General features: G+C 49.2%; 1 long non-coding RNA gene across 1 annotated transcript in view; it reads left to right on the top strand.

Moving 5' to 3' along the window:
* LOC122542274 (uncharacterized) overlaps positions 1-15,232 on the top strand; it is a 41,015-nt gene extending 25,783 nt beyond the window's left edge. The window contains exons 2-3 of the long non-coding RNA XR_015752534.1: positions 6,765-6,832; positions 12,681-15,232. This is a non-coding gene — a long non-coding RNA (uncharacterized LOC122542274). The remainder of the gene's footprint in view (positions 1-6,764; positions 6,833-12,680) is intronic.
* The last annotated feature ends 503 nt before the right edge of the window (positions 15,233-15,735 follow it).

Here is a 15,735-nt window from a genome sequence, read left to right as displayed (position 1 = left end):
GGATGCAGTGAAAGAGCATCCCATCCATTGTATTACTATAACCCCACATTTACCGTGGCCAATCTATCTAGCCTGTACACTAACAGGGCAATTTAGCGCTGCCAATAGACATAGTTTGCACGTCCCTGAATACTATGGGCAATTTCCCATGGCCGACCCACACTAGCTGCACATCTTTGGACGGCGAGAAGAAACCAGAGCACTGGAAGGAAACCCACGCAGACACGGGGACAAACTCCACACAGACAGTCACCTGAGACTGGAATCGAACCTGAGTCCTTGGCAATGTGAGGCAGCAGTGCTAACTGCTGAGCCACCGCAGATTCTTTGGCAGAAGCCTGGTTGAGGCCGGATGGTTGGAGGGTTGGTATTGATGCCAACAGCTGTGGGGGTTCAATCTTCCCTCTGGCTGGTTTTGGATTGGGGACCTGCCTCCTTGTTCTGTGAGATAGGGATGAACCTGTGCCTGGATATAGAACTCAGGAGGAACAAAACCAAATGTAGAGCCACTTTATGATTGCCATGAGAAAAAACAAGTTCCATTTTAGTTTAAAGTTGGACCTAAAGCCCAGGGGAGTAGTACTCTTTAGGTATGTCACTTCATTTGCTTCTCTCTAACTGTCCCTCCCATTGCCGAAATGTAGAAACTGATGTGGTTGATCTACGTTCAAGAAACTGAGTTTCAGATTCTTCTTGCAAATTTTTGCTTTTGACTAAAATTACTTCAATATGTTGCAGATGATGTTGCAATGCTTGTACCAGCACTAACAGAGGAGAGGAGTTAAGTGGGGCTTAGCGGCACAAGTTCTTGAGGTCAAAAGTGAAGTCAACTGCTTCCCGGTATTAATTTATTTTGTCCCGCTGTTTTCTTGGAACCTTTCACTGGGGATTCTTTACCCGAACTGTAATATTTACTAGCTGTTGTTAACTTAAGTTGTTAAATAGGGGATTATATTGTCCGCCAGTGTGACCATTCAGCTCCACTGTGCTTCCAGGCTCAGTGACAAAGTCAGTTAAGATGGGAAGGGGCATCTCTCATTGTAAAAGTTTAAGTTGATGCATTTACAGAATCAGGAAGGTCTTAAGTAGAATTCTTCCCCACTGTCCTGCTTGTGATCACTGTTGACCTGTGTTTTCATCAAAGGAGGTGTTTTACACTTCTCAAAGAAGGAAGCCTTTTGTCTTTTCTTGGGTCACACATCCAGAATATAATCCTAAAGTTCTCCGCATGCAGTGCCCAATTTGGCTGTTAAATACCAGGATTTTCCTCTCTCTACTCTTCCTCCTGATGGGGGTGCAGGTTGATGGAAGTAATCTGCTTTAAGGTTGGTTCTTTGCTAATGTAGAATCCCTACAGTGCAGAAACAGGCCATTCAGCCCATCAAGTCCACACCGACCCGCCAGTAGATGGTCGCACCCAGACCCACCTCCCTACCGTTAATCTGCCTAACCAACACATCTGTGGATTGTGGGAGGAAACCCACACAGACACTGGTAGAACATGCAAACTCCACACAGACAGTCAGCCAAGACTGGAATCGAACCCTGAGGCAGCAGTGTGAGGCAGCAGTGCTAACCACTGAGCCACCATGCTGGCCCTGAATAGGGCCTGCAGCTCTCAATCTGAAACATGGAACCAGGGGCTCGACTCTCACCATCTAATTTCATCTGTCATCAAATTATTGGGCTGAACCTCATGTTTTATTTATTTGATTTATTTATTGTCATGTATATTTTGTTACAAAAATACAATGAAAGGTGTTGTATGGTGTTGCCACTCTCTGGCGCCATCTTAAAACACAGAAAAATAAACCAAAACATAGAATATAAAGGCAGAAAAATAAAGAAATACAGAAAAAGTGTCCAGTTTTAAATTCCTTCTTGTTATGGGCTCTGTCACTGGATGTGGCCCAGTGCAGTCCTCTTCGCCATGCCATTGCCGCTGGAATTAAAGTCCATCTCAGCTCCATGGACGCCCTCACCAATGGACCTCACCAATACAGATGTCATTAATGCCGCCAGGTACCTTACCGACACAAACTCAAATCCGCCACTGACTTCACAAATCTGCACTGGATGCAGACACCGCTGGGAATCCAACTCTCTTGGACACTATGGTAGCGAGTCTGTTCTGGGCCTATTTACTGACCACCACGAGTCCGTCTTGGCCTATTTACTGACCACTACAAGTCCACACTGGGCCTATTTACTAACCACAATGAGTCCACGCTGGGCCTATTTACTGACCACCATGAGTCCACGCTGGGCCTATTTACTGACAACCATGAGTCCACACTGTGCCTATTTACTAACCACAATGAGTCCATGCTGGGCCTATTTACTAACCACCATGGATCCACACTGGGTCTATTTACTGACCATCATGAGTCTACACTGGGCCTATTTACTGACCACCATGAGTTCACACTGGGCCTATTTACTGACCACCATGAGTCCACACTGGGTCTATTTACTGACCATCATGAGTCTACACTGGGCCTATTTACTAACCACAATGAGTCCACGCTGGGCCTATTTACTGACCACCATGAGTCCACACTGGGTCTATTTACTGACCATCATGAGTCTACACTGGGCCTATTTACTGACCACCGTGAGTCCACGCTGGGCCTATTTACTGACAACCATGAGTCCACACTGTGCCTATTTACTGACAACCATGAGTCCACACTGTGCCTATTTACTAACCACAATGAGTCCACGCTGGGCCTATTTACTAACCACCATGGATCCACACTGGGTCTATTTACTGACCATCATGAGTCTACACTGGGCCTATTTACTGACCACCGTGAGTCCACGCTGGGCCTATTTACTGACCACCATGAGTCCACGCTGGGCCTATTTACTGACAACCATGAGTCCACACTGTGCCTATTTACTAACCACAATGAGTCCACGCTGGGCCTATTTACTAACCACCATGGATCCACACTGGGTCTATTTACTGACCATCATGAGTCTACACTGGGCCTATTTACTGACCACCATGAGTCCACACTGGGCCTATTTACTGACCACCATGAGTCTACACTGGGCCTATTTACTAACCACAATGAGTCCACGCGGGGCCTAATTACTGACCACCGCAAGTCCACCTGGGCTATTTCCTGACCACCATGAATCTGCAATGGATGTACTTGCTGCCGTGCTGTCACTGTGAGTTCCTGAGCTCTTCAACAAGAGGAAAGTAAAATATAGGAATGAGAAAGAGAGAAAAAAAGAGAAAGGAAACAAAAGAAATGAAAAGAAAAGTGGTTAGAGTGGACGGGCCCTGGGCTCAGAAGCCCTACTCCATCGGCACCTTACTGTTTTCTTGAGGCTAATTGCAAGTTTGTTTGGAGAGATTCTTGGTGTGAGCCCCAGCAAGATTCTTTATCAATATTCATTGTTAACCACCAACCCATTCCATGCCTCATGCCTCATCTTACCACGTGCTGTTCCCAGAACCACTTGTGCCTTCGCGGATATCCACCAGACGACTGACATCTCTTCTGCCCTCACTATAGTTGTGCGCCAGGTTAGTGTTGGCAATCTGCTGTAGACATTTACCAGGATATCAATGCTGCCCACTTCACAAAGGTGGCATGGCTGACTTGCTTGTGCATATACAACACTATTCTCCCAGCTTGATCACTCTTTAACGACTGAAGACCCATCTGAAGACTCTCTCTGAGACCCCATTATATTGTCCCCAATGTCTAATGGACACCTGCATCTTGTCCTTATAGCAACATCGATAGCAAGATGGCGACAGAGTAAGATGCTTCAGCAGGAGATCCTCAGCTCCCCCCAATTTTTGTTTTTCTTTTCTCATCTGTTTCCTCATTTTCTGCATTTTATTTTCAACCTTTGACTTGGACTTACCCGAAGGGGATTGGAGGAGCTAGCAATGGGAATGGAGGAGCTAGCAATGGGAATGGAGGAGCTAGCAAGCTCAGAGCCACATCCTGGAACAAATGTTGGCGCAGGGAAGCAGTTTCAGAGTGGAGGCGGGTGAGGGGGAAGTGAGTCCCGGAGTGGAGGCGGGTGAGGGGGAAGTGAGTCCCGGAGTGGAGGCGGGTGAGGGGGAAATGGGTCCCGGAGTGGAGGCGGGTGAGGGGGAAGTGAGTCCCGGAGTGGAGGCTGGTGAGGGGGAAGTGAGTCCCGGAGTGGAGGCGGGTGAGGGGGAAATGAGTCCCGGAGTGGAGGCTGGTGAGGGGGAAGTGAGTCCCAGAGCGGAGGCGGGTGAGGGGGAAATGAGTCCCGGAGTGGAGACGGGTGAGGGGGAAGTGAGTCCCAGAGCGGAGGCTGGTGAGGGGGAAGTGAGTCCCAGAGCGGAGGCGGGTGAGGGGGAAATGAGTCCCGGAGTGGAGACGGGTGAGGGGGAAGTGAGTCCCGGAGTGGAGGCGGGTGAGGGGGAAGTGAGTCCCGGAGTGGAGGCGGGTGAGGGGGAGGTGAGTCCTGGGGCAGAGGCCGATGAGGGGAAGGTGAGTCCTGGGGCAGAGGCCGATGAGGGGAAGGTAAGTCCTGGGGCAGAGGCCGATGAGGGGGAGGTGAGTCCTGGGGCAGAGGCCAGTGAGGGGGAAGTGAGTCCTGGGGCAGAGGCCAGTGAGGGGGAGGTGAGTCCTGGGGCAGAGGCCAGTGAGGGGGAGGTGAGTCCTGGGGCAGAGGCCGATGAGGGGAAGGTGAGTCCTGGGGCAGAGGCCGATGAGGGGAAGGTAAGTCCTGGGGCAGAGGCCGATGAGGGGGGAGGTGAGTCCTGGGGCAGAGGCCAGTGAGGGGGAGGTGAGTCCTGGGGCAGAGGCCAGTGAGGGGGAAGTGTGTCCTGGGGCAGAGGCCAGTGAGGGGGAGGTGAGTCAAGGAGCAGAGGCCAGTGAGGGGGAGGTGAGTCCTGGGCAGAGGCCAGTGAGGGGGAGGTGAGTCCTGGGGCAGAGGCCGATGAGGGGGAGGTGAGTCCTGGGGCAGAGGCCAGTGAGGGGGAGGTGAGTCCCAGGGCAGAGGCCAGTGAGGGGGAGGTGAGTCCTGGGGCAGAGGCCAGTGAGGGGGAGGTGAGTCCCAGGGCAGAGGCCGATGAGGGGGAGGTGAGTCCTTGGGCAGAGGCCAGTGAGGTGGAAGTGAGTACCGGAGTGGAGGCGGGTGAAGGGGAAGTGAGTCCCAGAGCGGAGGCAGGTGAGGAGGAAGTGAGTCCCAGAGTGGAGGCGGGTGAGGGGGAAGTAAGTCGCAGAGTGGAGGCTGATGAGGGGCAAGTGAGTCCCGGAGTGGAGGCGGGTGAGAGGGAAGTGAGTCCCGGAGTGGAGGCGGGTGAGGGGGAAGTGAGTCCCAGAGCGGAGGCGGGTGAGGGGGAAGTGAGTCCCAGAGTGGAGGCGGGTGAGCGGGAAGTGAGTCCCGGAGTGGAGGCGGGTGAGGGGGAAGTGAGTCTCGGAGTGGAGGCGGGTGAGAGGGAAGTGAGTCCCAGAGCGGAGGCGGGTGAGAGGGAAGTGAGTCCCAGAGTGGAGGCGGGTGAGGGGGAAGTGAGTCCCGGAGTGGAGGCGGGTGAGGGGGAAGTGAGTCTCGGAGTGGAGGCGGGCGAGGGGTAGTGAGTCCCGGAGTGGAGGCTGGTGAGGGGGAAGTGAGTCGCAGTGCAGAAGCAAGTGATGGGAAGTAAGTCCTAGAGTGGAGGCCAGTGAAGGGGAAGTGAGTCCTGGGGCAGAGGCCAGTGAGGGGGAGGTGAGTCCTGGGGCAGAGGCCAGTGAGGGGGAGGTGAGTCCTGGGGCAGAGGCCGATGAGGGGAAGGTGAGTCCTGGGGCAGAGGCCGATGAGGGGGAGGTGAGTCCTGGGGCAGAGGCCAGTGAGGGGGAGGTGAGTCCTGGGCAGAGGCCAGTGAGGGGGAAGTGAGTCCTTGGGCAGTGGCCAGTGAGGGGGAAGTGAGTCCTGGGGCAGAGGCCAGTGAGGGGCAGTTGAGTCCTGGGGCAGAGGCCAGTGAGGGGGAGGTGAGTCCTGTGGCAGAGGCCAATGAGGGGGAGGTGAGTCCTTGGGCAGAGGCCGATGAGGGGAAGGTGAGTCCTGGGGCAGAGGCCAGTGAGGGGGAGGTGAGTCCTGGGGCAGAGGCCAGTGAGGGGGAGGTGAGTCCTGGGGCAGAGGCCAGTGAGGGGGAAGTGAGTCCTGGGGCAGAGGCCAGTGAGGGGGAGGTGAGTCCTCGGGCAGAGGCCAGTGAGGGGGAAGTGAGTCCTGGGGCAGAGGCTGATGAGGGGGAGGTGTGTCCTGGGGCAGAGGCCAGTGAGGGGGAAGTGAGTCCTGGGGCAGAGGCCAATGAGGGAGAAGTGAGTCCTGGGGCAGAGGCCAGTGAGGGGGAAGTGAGTCCCGGGGCAGAGGCCATTGAGGGGGAGGTGAGTCCTGGGGCAGAGGCCAGTGAGGGGGAAGTGAGTCCTGGGGCAGAGGCCAGTGAGGGGGAGGTGTGTCCTGGGGCAGAGGCTGATGAGGGGGAGGTGAGTCCCAGGGCAGAGGCCGATGAGGGGGAGGTGAATACCTTGGAACAGGTAAGAGCTGGTTTGGGACAGACAATGGACAGTGAGGACGGATGTTGGAGTGGGGTCTGGCGCGGGCGGTCAGATCATGTGGAGTGGCCCCTCCGCTGAGATACTGCAACGTAATGTTCATGTGTGATTAGTTTATCTGACTGTGATGTCTATCGTTTTAACTATGTCTTATTTCTAATTTGTACTGGGAATCACTGAAAACGAATGCAACTACTTTTCTTTTTTATTCCTCTTTTTGTTTCTAAGATTTGGACCTCGGTACTTTGTACCTAAGATGGCGCCATAAGAGGCGAATTGTAAAGTTTTCACCATATGTGAGTATACATGACAATAAAAGAAATTCTAATTTTATTCTCATTGCCCAATACGGGAACATCATACACAAGCAAGCAATTAGACAAGTCCAAACATAATCCTTTTTTGACAGTAAAAGGAAAAGCAAAGGGTATGAATCCAAACTGCAGTCTGCACCCACAATGCAAGTCAAATGCTGGCATCTTGACCTTGTTAGCTGATCATGGTCTTCTGCACCCAGCTCACATCTACTAGAAACCGGGTGTCCATCATGTCCTGTCTGCCTTACAGCACCAAGTGGAGCTGGGCTCGATCATCCACAAGGACAGCTTCCTCCATCTCAGTGTCCTCATCCCCCTCCTTGGAGCAGAGTCCCCAGTTTCTCAGCATCCAGCACATCGCCTTGCTGCCTGCTGTAAGTGTGCAGGGCACTGCATGGCAGAATAAAGTGGCAGACTTTAATTCCCTCCCAAAGAGAATTGTGGGTCAACCCACAGCAGGTGGACTGAAGAGGCTCCAGAAAGCAGCTCACCCCCATCTTCTCAAGGGACAACTAGGGACAGGCAATAAATGCCGGGCCAGTCAGCAACCCACAAACGAATTTTAAACATTTCTGTCTGGACTTTACTGGAGGTGTATTACCCCCTCCCAGAACAACCCAAGCTAGGGACCCAGACTTTCAGTAGCCACCATTGTCTATTCCACCATAGCCCTGGTCGCATCATTTGCAAAACTTTGGTGAAGGAACCCCGTCTGCTGAATACCTAACACATTACATCAAAAAGAGAGAGAATGTGATATACTCTGACCCTCCTCCTTTCCTACATCCACCTTTTCACTTTCCGTTGTATTTATTAAAGTCCATTTTCATACATACAGTATGGCAAGGTGGCTCAGTGGTTAGCACTGCTGCCTCACAGCGCCAGGGACTGGGGTTCAATTCCAGCCTCGGGTGACTGTCTGTGCGGAGTTTGCAGATTCTCCCTAGGTCTGCATTGCCCCCCCCCCCCCCCCCCCCCCCCAGGTGCTCTGGTTTCCTCCCACAGTCCAAAGATGTTAGGTGAATGTTGAGGAGAAAGTGAGGTCAGCAGATGCTGGAGATCAGAGATCAGCTCTGCAGACCTCACTTTCTCCTCAAAGATTTTAACCCACTGCAAATCCTCTTACAAGGATGCCTTCCTTGAAGAAGCTCTCTTCTTCCCTCTACAAAGATTTCAGTGAGTCCCTCTCTCACTGCACCCTCCAGGTCATCTCCTCTGCACAGAAGCTCTTCAGCCACATTCTCAAACAGACTCGCACCTATTGCATTTCCGACGCCCCGCCCCCAAGTCCCTCCTCCCTACCTTTTACCTTTGCCTGCTGACACACTTTCCTCATTCCTGAAGAAGGGCTTATGCCCGAAACATCGATTCTCCTGTTCCCTGGATGCTGCCTGACCTGCTGCACTTTTCCAGCAACACATTTTCAGCTCCAACAGTCCATTGCCACCTATCGCCCCCATGTGGAGACCCTCTATATTGAGCTTTGCTTCCAGCCCCTGCCCCCTGAAATTATACCTTAATGATATTCTCCCTGATCCTCTACATGCTCCCTCTGTGATAGTGGTCACTCCCCATAGCCCTCCATGCCTGCCATGAATTGAAAGTTGAAAGTTTCCCATGATTGTGTTGAAAAGGAGCAGCAAGTTGACTTTGGGGCCGACTGCTTCTCCTATTTCCACATTCTCCCTGAGTGTCAGTGACCAGAGCTGAGCACTAAGAAGCAGTCTGACCCTGTGCATCCTTCTGAAACATGTTTCACCTTGAAATTCCCAAAAAAGCAACCAGATATGATTAAAGCCAAAGTCAGATAACACATGGCCTCAGTTGGAACCCTATGCTTTTATCGGTGGGTGATGTCGAGGTCAAAAGTGCAGGCAAGGCAAAAATAAAGACATAATCTGTTCCTTTCACAGCCACAAGACATCACAAGATGCTTTGCAGATGCAGGAATTCATGCGAATAGATGATTAAAAAGCAGTCACAGAAAATATTCAAAAAGCCTAATGCAACCACTAATTTTTATCATTTATATAAATGATTTGGATGTGACCATAGGAGGTATAGTTAGCAAATTTGCAGATGATTCCAAAATTGGAGGTGTAGTGGACAGCAAAGTAGGTTACCTCAGATTACAACTGGATCTTGACCAGATGGGCCAATGGATTGAGGGGTGGCAGATGGAATTTAATTTAGATAAATGTGAGGTGCTGCATGCTGGGAAAGCAAATCAAAGCAGGACTTATACACATAATGGTAAGGTCCTAGGAAGCGTTCCTGAACAAAGAGACCTTGGAGTGCAGGTTCATAGCTCCTTGAAAGTAGAGCCACAGGTAGATAGGATAGTGAAGAAGGTGTTTGGTATTAGATTACTTACATTAGATTACTTACAGTGTGGAAACAGGCCCTTCGGCCCAACAAGTCCACACCGACCCGCCGAAGCGCAACCCACCCATACCCCTACATTTACCCCTTTAACCTAACACTATGGGCAATTTAGCATGGCCAATTCACCTGACCCGCACATCTTTTGGACTGTGGGAGGAAACCGGAGCACCCGGAGGAAACCCACGCAGACACGGGGAGAGTGTGCAAACTCCACACAGTCAGTCGCCTGAGTCGGGAATTGAACCCGGGTCTCTGGCGCTGTGAGGCAGCAGTGCTAACCACTGTGCCACCGTGCCGCCCACAAAGGTATGCTTTCCTTTATTGGTCAGAGCATTGAATACAGGAGTTGGGCGGTCATGTTGAGGTTGTAAAGGACATTAATTAGGCCAATGTTGGAATATTGTGTGCAATTCTGGTCTCGCTCATGTCGGAAGGCTGTTGTGAAACTTGAAAGGGTTCAGGAAAGATTTACAAGGATGTTGCCAGGGTTGGAAGACTTGAGCTATAGGGAGAGGCTGAATAGGCTGGGGCTATTTTCCCTGGAGTGTCGAAGGCTGAGGGGTGACTTTATAGAGGTTTATAAAATCATGATTTGGAGATGCCAGTGTTGGACTGGGGTGTACAAAGTTAAAAATCACACAACACCAGGTTATAGTCCAACAGGTAAAAACAATGACTGCAGATGCTGGAAACCAGATTCTGGATTAGTGGTGCTGGGAGAGCACAGCAGTTCAGGCAGCATCTGAGGAGCAGCGAAATCGACGCTTCGGGCAAAAGCCCTTCATCAGGAAACAGGTTTAATTGGAAGCACACTAGCTTTCGGAGCGACGCTCCTTCATCAGGTGGTAGTGGAGGGCTCAATCCTAACACACAGAATATATAGCAAAAATTTACAGTGTGACGTAACTGAAATTATACATTGAAAAATTGGTTGTCTGTTAAGTCTTTCATCTGTTAGAATGCCATGATAGTTTCACTTCTTTCATGTGTAAATCACAAAACCTTTTTTTAAAATGTTGCATTCTCAGGTTAGCTGTTAACAATGGTGATAGCTAGACAATATGTTGAAGGTGTTAGCCCCCTGTGTTCTCTGTCTATGCCATGATGTTTAGGTTGATTCTAATCTAAAAAGTGAGATAACGGAGTTTTACATGAATGCATGCAGTTTTTGAGCAAAGTACAATGTAACCCTGAAAGTACAAATTCACCCCACAAAATATATGTGTGCATTTGGGTCTGTGTGTGTGTGTGTGTCTGTCTGGGTTGGGGGTTGTGAGTGTGAGAAAGTGTATGTGTGTGTGTGTAGTGAGTGCAGAGTGTCTTAAGTCTGTGTGGGGGTGCATGTGTGAGTGTGGGAGTGTGTGTATCTGTAAGGATGTGTGTGTGTATGTGTGATTAGGAGAGCCTGTGTGTGTGAGAGAGTGTGTGTGCGTAGGAGTATCTGTGTGTGTGTATAGTGCAATGGTGATCACCTGTAATGTGACATAAACCCAAGGTCCCAGTTGAGGCCCTCACTGTGCGTACCGAACTTAGCTATCAGCCTCTGCTCGGACACCTTTCGCTGCTGCCTGTCCCAAAGTCCACCTTGGAGAATGGTCACTTTAAGGTCCGAGGCTGAATGTCCTGGACCGCTGAAGTGTTCCCCAACTGGGAGGGAACTCTCCTGTCTGTTGATTGTTGTGCGGTGCCCATTCATCCGTTGCCGTAGCCTTTGCTCGGTTTCCCCAATGTACCATGCCTCCGGGCATCCCTGCCTGCAATGTATAAGGTAGATAACGTTGGCTGAGTCACATGAGTACCTGCCATGTACAAGGTGGGAGGTGTTTCCACGCGTAATGGTGGTATCTATGTCCACACTCTGACACGTCTTGCAGCATCCACCGTGACAGGGTTGCATGGAGTTATCCTGAGAGCCGGGCAGCTTGCTACGAACAACGATCTGTTTAAGGTTTGGTGGTTGTTTAAAGGCAAACCTGTAGTGGAGGTGTGGGGAAGGTCTTGGTGAGGTGCTCATCCTCATTGATAATGTGTTGCTGGTCACGAAGAACATGGAGTAGTTTTTCAGCTCCTGGGGAGTACTGAACAACGAAGGGTACCCTGTTGGTTGCAGCACGTGTCTGTCCCCTGAGGAGGTCATTACAGTTCCTTGCTGTGGCACGTCGGAACTGGCACTCGATGAGTTGGGCATCGTACCCCATTCTTGTGAGGGCATCCCTGAGTATTTCCAGGTGTCTGTCACGTTCCTCCTCATCTGAGCAGATCCGGTGTATGTGTAGGGCTTGTCCATAGGGGATGGCTGTTTTAATATGTTTTGGGTGGAAGCTGGAGAAGTGTAGCATTGTGAGGTTGTCTGTGGTAGAGTATGGTGCTGAGATGTGCATCCCTGATGGAGATGATGTGTCCAAGAATGAGACAGATAGTCGAGAGTAGTCCATGATGAGTTTGATGGTGGGATGAAACTTGTTGATGTCACTGTGTAGTTTTATCAGTGACTCCTCGCCCTGGGTCCAGAGGAAGAAAATGTCGTCAATGTACCTGGTGTATAATGTTGGTTGGAGATCCTGCATAGAGAAGAAGTCTTGTTCGAACCTGTGCATGAAGATGTTGGCATATTGCGGTGCAAATTTGGTCCCCATGGCTGTTCCGTGTGTCTGGATGAAGAACTGGTTGTCAAAGTTGAAGACGTTGTGATCAAGGATAAAGCGGATGAGTTGTAGGATGGTGTTTGGAGATTGGCAGTTGTTGGTGTTGAGTACTGAGGCTGTTGCCGCGATGTGGGGGATGCTGGTGTAGAGTGTGGAAACGTCCATTGTGACGAGGAATGTTCCCGGTTCGACTGGTCCATGGATGCTGGGTTTCTGTAAGAAATCCGTAGTGTCGCGACAGAAGCTGGAGATCCCCTGTACAATAGGTTTCAAGATGCCTTCCACAAAGCCAGAGAGATTCTCACATAGGATCCCATTGCCCGACACGATGGGATGTCCTGGTGTGTTGGCTTCGTGTACCTTTGGAAGGCAGTAGAAGTCGCCTACACGAGAAGTACGTGGGATGAGGGCACGTAGGGAACTCTGAAGGACTGGATCCAAAGTTCTGATCAGAGTGTTTAATTCTCGGGTGTATTCTTTGGTCGGATCAGCCAGTAGTTGCCTGTAGTGTTCCTGGTTGTTCAGTTGTCGGTACACTTCCTTGCAGTAATCTGTTCTATTCTGAATGACAACGGCTCCTCCTTTATCTGCTGGTTTGATGACAATGTTGTGATTGGTTTTGAGAGCCTGGATGGCATTGCGTTGTGAACGGGTGATATTTTGCTCTACCTTGTGGGTACGGCTGATGAATCTGGCATTTATATATTTCCTAACGATTTGAGCATACATGTCAAGCCCAGGGCAGCGGCCCTCCGGTGGGGTCCAATTTGACACCTTCTTTGGTCGCTCCTCTACAGATCCCTGTGATGACTGTTCCAGTTCCTCAGTGAACTCATTAGGATCACTGCTGGCACCTTGAAAGAATTCCCGGATCTCATTCGTCTGATGAACTCCTCTATGTCTGCTGCCAGAACTAACGGGTCCATCTTAGTGGTGGGGCAGAAGTTGAGACCACTACTCAGGACTTCAATCTCTTCCGGTCAAAGGCTGTGGTCCGATAAGTTGATAGTAGACTTCCCCGCAGTGATAACGTTGTCTACTGTGGTTCCAGGGTGGACTTTGCTATTACTGGTGAGGTGTATGGATAGAGTAATAGACAAGGTCTTTCCCCTGGGATAGGGGAGTCCAGAACTAGAGGGTATAGGTTTAGGGTGAGAGGGGAAAGATATAAAAGAGACCTAAGGGGCAATGTTTTCACGCAGAGGGTGGTATGTGTATGGAATGAGCTGCCAAAGGAAGTGGAGGAGGTTGGTACAATTACAGCATTTACAAGGCAGCTGGATAGATATATGACCAGGAAGGGTTTAGAGGGATATGGGCCCAATGGTGGCAAATAGGATTAGATTAGGTTTGGATATCTGGTCGGCATGGATGGGTTGGACCGAAGGGTCTGTTTCCGTGCTGTACATCTCTATGACCTTATGACTCTATGAATGGTAGACAACTGTAACACAAGGCAAGGAACATGATGTTTTAGTTGTACAAGGCCCTGGTTAGACCACACTCAGAGTTACTGTGCAGTGCATTTGAGAAAGAGGTATTAACTTTGAGTGGACCAATTAGTCATGTAGGTTTGTCAGAATGATGCCTGAGTTCCTAAAGTTGCATTGCAAGAAGAGATTGCACAAACCAGACTTCTATTGTTTGGAATTTGGAAGGTTATGGGGTGACTTGATCAAAGTTTTGGAGATATTCAGTTGAACAGATAGGAAAGAGAGAGAGAGAGAGAAATATTTATTTCCACTGGTTGGGGAGAGCTGGACTCGGAAATACAATCTAAAAATTAGTCACTTCAAGCATGAAATTAGGAACCTTTTTAACAAAGCATTATAGAAATTTGGAACTTTCATGCACAAACAGCTAGATCAATGGTCAATTTTAATTTGGAGATTTTGTTTGGTTATTCAGAAGTATTAATAAAGTTAGGGTAGCAGGGAATATAAGGAATTAGTTTGGAGATCAACCGATATTTCATTGAACATCAGAACAGTCTTCCGGGGCTGAATGGCCTCATTTTGCTTTTACATTCCTCTAATGATAGACTTGGAGTGATTTTATTGTGGTGTATAAGAAGGGGAAAGGACTAGATTGCGTATGTGCTAATGATTGGGGCAATCATCATCTGTTAACCTTGAAACCCAAACTGAATTGGGCGCTCTGTGCGTTTATACCATATCCAGTTTCAGATGTTGCTGACTGAGATTGCGTTGCAGGTCCCAGGGAAGCGCAGTACTCATTACACTGCACTACGAACATATGAACGACGAACAAGGCCAATTGGCTCCTTCGAGCCTGCTCTGCCATTCAATAAGATCATGACAATCTGGTAAAAATTCCGCAACTTTCTTTGACTCTGGTTCATTGGGTGAGCCTCACCATATCTGAGTTGGAGGGAACACAGGTGCTAAACTCTAATTCTAGAAATTTGACCACAAAGTCTAGATTGATGCTCCAGCCCAGCATTATGGGAGTTTGGAATGGCCTAGTGGTGTTATCACTGGGCTATTGATCCTGGGGACTATAGGTTAGAATCCTGCTGTAGTGATTTGTCGAATTTATTTTCAATGGAAAAAATACTACCTGGAATTAAGGGACTAATGATGACAATGTGTCAATTGTTGGGAAGAGCCCATCTGGTTCACTAATGCCTTTTCGGGAAGGAAACTGCCAAACTCTGGCTGATGCATGACTCTTATTTTGGGTAATAAATACTGGCGTAGTCAGCGATGCCTTCATCCAATGAATGAATTCAAGTAAAATTGTTGGGGCCAGCTTTCGTAGAAATAAAACTTAATACTGAGGATGTGCAAGGCTCTTCATAGATGCTGGTTTCTGCCATGATAACTATTCCATGTAAATTGTGAGGCAGTGGGGGTAAAATAAGGCAGGTATTAAAATCTGGACCAAACTTAACCCCAAGCTCATTAATTGTTCATTTCATACATGACAGATTTCTATAGAAAGTCAAGCGTGTGTTAATAATTCCTGGCATTTACCCACGTCACAGTGGAGAGGCTTTGCTTCAGTATCGGGCTCGACATTCTGGTGAGTACGGTCTGCATCACGTACGCAATTCTGAGGAAACTCCCTTTCTGGGAGCGTGAGATACTTTCAGCTTCAGGGAAAGATGATGCTGCACAACAGCCCCTGACTTCCTCTGCCCTGCTTTGGCCCCATGTTTTTTCCGATTTGAAAGGAGTAAACAGATGTGGTCATCTGAACATTCGAGACTGTTGGAAAATGGCACCAAGGAACAGGAGGAATGGTGGGTGGAGAACTGGTATAAATCAGAGAAGAACTTTTATTGCTTGTTTCAGAAGGAAGGCAAACACATTTCCACTTGGCTGACACCTGGGATGGTGAGGGGTTGGGGGAGTAGGGGCGTGGGGATTGTCTTATGAGGAAAATTTGGACAGGCCCAGCCTGTATCCATTGCAGTTCAAAAGAATGAGATGTGATCTTATTGAAACATAAAAGATCATGAGGAGACTTGACAGGATGAATGCCAATTGTTTCCTCTTGTGAGAGAGAATAATGGAGACTGTTTAAAAATAAAGGTCTCCTGTTCAAGATGGAGGTGAAGATAAGTGTTTTACTCTCATGAATCTTGGGAACTTTCTTCCTAAGAAATTGATTGAGGTAGAACAATTAAATATTTTTAAGATGTAGAGGCACTGGTGTTGGACAGAGGTGGACAAAGTTAAAAATCATACAACACCAGGTTATAGACCAACAGGTTTAATTGGAAGCACAAGTTTTTACAGCGTTGCTCCTTCGTCAGGATCATAAGTCACAGAATTTATAGCAAAAGATCATAGTATCATACATCTGATACGATATATTGAACAAACC

The sequence above is a fragment of the Chiloscyllium plagiosum genome, unplaced genomic scaffold, assembly GCF_037043375.1.
Source record: "Chiloscyllium plagiosum isolate Xiang-an unplaced genomic scaffold, Cpla_swu_hap1 HiC_scaffold_33, whole genome shotgun sequence".
Taxonomy (NCBI): Eukaryota; Metazoa; Chordata; class Chondrichthyes; order Orectolobiformes; family Hemiscylliidae; genus Chiloscyllium; species Chiloscyllium plagiosum.
Note: the sequence above shows the minus strand (reverse complement) of the source record. Positions and strands in the feature narration are given on the sequence as shown.